General features: G+C 35.8%; 1 long non-coding RNA gene across 2 annotated transcripts; it reads right to left on the bottom strand.

Annotated features, from left to right (window-relative positions):
* Window positions 1-1180: 1180 nt before the first annotated feature.
* On the bottom strand, window positions 1181-4242 carry LOC110276372 (uncharacterized). 2 transcript variants are annotated; one of them, XR_002369021.2, is made up of 5 exons: window positions 4094-4242; window positions 2428-2500; window positions 2223-2302; window positions 1946-2076; window positions 1184-1521 (listed from the first exon to the last, which is right to left on the bottom strand). It is a non-coding gene; the product is annotated as an uncharacterized LOC110276372 (long non-coding RNA). The 2 variants fall into 2 exon arrangements; XR_008004607.1 differs by having other exon boundaries at window positions 1181-1521; window positions 2223-2500.
* Between the last annotated feature and the right edge of the window lie 758 nt (window positions 4243-5000).

The following is a 5000-nucleotide window of genomic DNA, read 5'->3' as shown; positions in this document are numbered from 1 at the left end:
ACAGACGCAAAAGAATCATTGGATTCTATTCCAACCTGATTGAGAACCGACAGATGATTAGCCGTGCTGTGACAGGGTGCGTTGAACATTTTCACTGAGAGGACGGGATTGTAGCCACTGACAACGGTGATGCCCAACATACAGCTTGCCATGGAAAGGAGTAAGAAGGATTGGATGAAGACAGTAGGAAAGAAGAGAGACGGAAGGGACAAAGCATCTCCATACGCTTATCCGAAATTCTTACCAATGAATTACATAAGTATCTCTATATTTATCTTTATGTTTTATTCATCATCCATAACCATTTGAATCTGCCTGACTGAGATTTACAAGGTGACCATAGCTTGCTTCATACCAACAATCTCCGTGGGATCGACCCTTACTCGCGTAAGGTTTATCACTTGGATGACCCAGTACACTTGCTGGTTAGTTGTGCGAAGTTGTGATAAATAGTTGATCTCTACAAGAAAAACACCCATTCAGGTACACTTGAAAAGTGTAGCCAAAAGTGAAAAAAAATTATGCCTTAGGCTACGGCTACGCTTTTTGGGCTACGGCTACGCTTTTTGGGCTACGGCTACGCTTTTTGGGGTGATTCCTATTCGGTCGTTGCCTATTCTCAAAGGCTACGCTTTTCTGCACCAAGGGCTACGCTTTTGGCGTTTGGGAATAGGCTACACTTTTCAAGTGATGCTGTCCAGGACCAAAGGCTACGCTTTTCAGCTTTCATTTTTCCAGAATAGGCTACGCTTTTTAACTCTACTGCATCACTTGTAAAACGTAACCACATTGTATACCATAGCTACTTTTTATAAACGTAGCCTTAGATCCCTCTTTTTTTTGTATACTATAGCTACTGTATATAAGTGTAGCCTTAGGTCTCGTTTTTTTTTGTGTACTATAACTACTGTATATAAGTGTAACCTTAGGTCTTATTTTTTTTCTGTATATATATATTTAATTATCTAATAATTATTAATACAACATAATAGTTAATATGATTACATGTATAATAATTCTGTATTTTTATTTAAATGAGTTGAATATTACAAAATAAAAATAAATACATAATTATACTGAATAATTTCTCTAAATAACAAATTATCTGTAAACAATATATATTTACAATGATCCAAAAATACTAGAATAGAAGTTAATTTTGAATATTCATACATCTCACACTAAATTAAGCATAGCTTTATCAAAATAAGCATAAAATCACTTAGAATTTACTACTAATACTCTTCGAAAAACTAAATTAAAATATTATATCCTACATAAATATCTTCTAATAAAAATTCAAAATGTTAAAGTCATTCCTAACTTTTTATTATTAGTGCTCAATCCACATATGATAGATCATGAGAAAGTAAAATAAATAAATTACTAGTGTTAGTTCTTTTTCATTGAAAAAAACGGGTGGTGTGACTTGCTTCCCTCAGAGACAATGGCCAACACGAGTTGTGACTTGTTATGCTCAACTTCACAGGAAACAAGGGGTGTCCCATTGAAACCCAAAACCTGTAACAGAAATAAATAGATATGTAACAGCAAGAAAATGAAATGCTAAATAATAAGTAGAAAATTTTGGTCAACTACGAGAATACAGCAGATAAAGTAAAGGAAGAACCATTCAATATTCCAGGCAAACAAAAGAACAAAATATTCAAATCCTTGATAGGAAAGATAGTATATAATTTTGAAGCAACAAGTTTAGTGGCAAACTCAATAAGTATCCATGTAGGATAGAGATAACTAAAAGATTACTACTAAAACCACTTCATCATAACAACGGTGAAATCAACGTCAGAAAATTCAAGATCACATTATAGGCAAATGTCAACCAGCACAATCCCTTGAAGGCATAAACACATTATGAAAAAATTCAACTTTATTTTGTCCATTGCATATTATATATATAAACACGAAGGAAATGTAAACATACGGGTCTGCACGGCTGAGTCTGCAGAGTTCACAATAAAATTTATCAGGTACTGGCAGGACACCTTCCATAGGTTTTTCTGGAACAATAACACAATTTATGTGCTGCCACACATGGCATCGTGGATCGTCACACTACAATAAGATGAGAAAAAAATAAATTCCATAATGAAATGTCGAATATAGGAAACAAGAGGTCCTATTGAAAGTACGTGCAATTTAAAAGAACATCTGCAAATGCACATTACTGCTATCTGATTGAAAGGAATCATCTTTTTCACCTTTAATTTTCACATTACTGCTATCTGAGGCTCCCTGTCCCTTTGATGCAAGGTCAGTGGCACCAAATATATGCATTTTTCTGGGCCAAGAAAAAAAGGTGAACAAAGAACCAACATAAACCAGACACAAATATATGCACCGCATATGACTATCTAAGTATTTTATATCAAACAGAATACCATCAAACTTGTTGCCAAGACTTACCTATACGTGTCGTCCACTAATTTTGCCACCTGTTCTTTTCCAATAGCATTCTTCTTGGCAAACATTTTGGATACTGGGGAAAAAAGTGACAAGTTGGTTAAGTTTAACAGAACAATGAGAGAGGAACACAAGAAAACTAACTCCGCATATTAAAATCATGAAATAGTGCACAAAGAAAGATGGTTAAAAGTGTAAATGAATCGGAGGTAAATGAGCATTGGAATTTGGAATCGGTAGCAACAAGTCTTATGAATGAATCTGAGATTTGATATTATAATTTTTAATTGTAGTTGATAAGAAGAAAGATGGTTAAAAGTGCCAAAGAAAGCATAGAGCAGCAAGCCAGCAAATCAGAAATTTATGAGAATCTGCAGGCTGTGTTTATAGAAATGGATAGCACTCAAGATATAAGCATAAGCCTTCAAACCTTGTCCTAATTGAAGAATAGCTAAGTTCATATTATTCATCTTGAATTATGATTTTTCACAAAACCATTCAGTGGCCAAAGAACTAGCTGAATTAAATAAATCATAAACTCACCCAGATTTATGAACTTGAAACAAATAAATCAAATTAGACATAATAAATAAATTAATAACAGTGACAAGCACACACAAACCCAGAATCAGTCTTATTCCTTTTTGTATGAATTAAGACTTAAGAGTCAAATCAATCAACAACACTAAGCAGCAAAATGTGCACTCATACAAAGGTTTTGGTCATTTTGTTACTTTGCCAGAACCAATGGCAGCAACAATAACTGACAATCTCACAAACCAGTCGCGGTTATCGTCGGCAAAAATCTCGAAGCAGAAACAAAAAATGGTAATAACAACAAGGTGGTCTACAAGACTTGTAAGCAAAATGCCGAAAACATCGACATACAATCCACTTTGGTTACATATAATGCACACAAATAGTCATATATGCAACAGGCTTAGTTGGACCAAATAAATAAAAAATAGAATATATTAAATTTCTACTAAGAGTAAGAAACCAAATTTAGAAACAAATTGATTTAGTAATGTATAAATCACAAAAACTACTCATGCTAAATTTCATAGAACTATAGAACATTGAGAACAAAATTGGAAATGAAACAAATTAAACATGGGATGGATGACATGATATACAAACCATATTGAAGGAGCTGGGTACTCTATCTTACCTTTGATTGGTTGGACCTCTCGAGCTGTAGGAAGGCCATGCAAGCCAAAACTAACAATGCAATAAAAATCCCCTTCATGCTGTGATTATTGAAAGGTATAAAAAAAAATGAACACTTGTTTACAATCTAGTTAAATCTAAAGAGACAAGCAAAATTGGATGAACAGATCTTGCAAAAATTAATCAAAAACACCCAACAAAAGAAAAATAAATCAAGATAGTAAAGAAAGCATAGTGGATTGGCAAAGTTAGCAAAAGCAAATGCAGATCATTAGATCAGTGTAATACATGAAAATTCTGAGAAATTGACTTGAAGGAGATGAATAAGCACTTAAAAATATGTTCCTTTTGCTTCACTCAAATTTTAACTCCAGTTGGCACAGTCTCAGAGAAAGACCAAACTTTGAAATGCTAAATTCAATTATAGGAATATTTAGGAACATGAAGCTCAACTCAAAACACATGAAATTGGTTAACAGATAGAGTGAAGAGGAGGTACCTGTCACGGATTTGAACTTGTTCCATCATGGACGCCATTCTTTGCTGATAAGCTTCTGGAAGTGATTCCAAACTAGCTAACATGCTCTTATCCATGATTCAATTCAATTCAACTCAACCTAGTGTTCTTCATTCACATTAATCATATATGATCTGTTAAACACGATTTTACAATGAAATAATATGTTGAACTGATTATGGCGAGATATATGATCTGGTATTAATCAACCCAATTAATTAGTAGATGGATCAAAATCAAATTGAGAAAACTAATCCAAATAGAAATCGGAACCTGAAGAAGAGGTCTGTGGAGATTGCAGCAGAACTTTTCAAAGGAGAGAATTGCATCCGCACCCTTGGCGTCGAAAACGGCACCGATGAAACGCCTGCAGAGACATCGAAATTGAAATTGAAATTGAAATGAGAATGAAATTAAAGTTGGAGAGAGAGAGAGGTTGGGAGTATGAACAGGAAGTAATCGTAGAAGCCGAAAGTGAGGAGAGAGCATGGCAAGCCCTAGCAGTGGCGGCGGCTTCAATTGACCCTAGGAGCGACGACAGTGCATGGCGAAACAACCTCCTTCTCTCTTGCATCGCGTCTTCGTCCTCTCTCTCCATCTCGTCTGTGAATCCTCTTTCTCTCTCTCCTCCGGACTCCCTCCTCCACGACGGCGATGGCGGTGGCTGTAGCAGCGTTGCGGTGGTGACCCCTCTCACTCTCTGTTCTCTCGCTCGTGCTCTCATCTCTGTCTTCCTCCTCTCCTCCCTCTGGTTCACTCATTCTCTCGGATCTGGGTGTGTGTGTGAAAGGAAAGGCTACGTGCATTTGAACAATTAATTGGAAGGGGAGTTAGGGTTTTGAACAATTAATTGGCAGGGTTGCGAGGGTTTACGAAGTAGGCGCAGGGA

The sequence above is a fragment of the Arachis duranensis genome, chromosome 10 (assembly GCF_000817695.3).
Source record: "Arachis duranensis cultivar V14167 chromosome 10, aradu.V14167.gnm2.J7QH, whole genome shotgun sequence".
NCBI lineage: Eukaryota > Viridiplantae > Streptophyta > Magnoliopsida > Fabales > Fabaceae > Arachis > Arachis duranensis.
The sequence above is the reverse complement of the archived record's forward strand: the minus strand, read 5'-3'. Positions and strand labels throughout refer to the sequence as shown.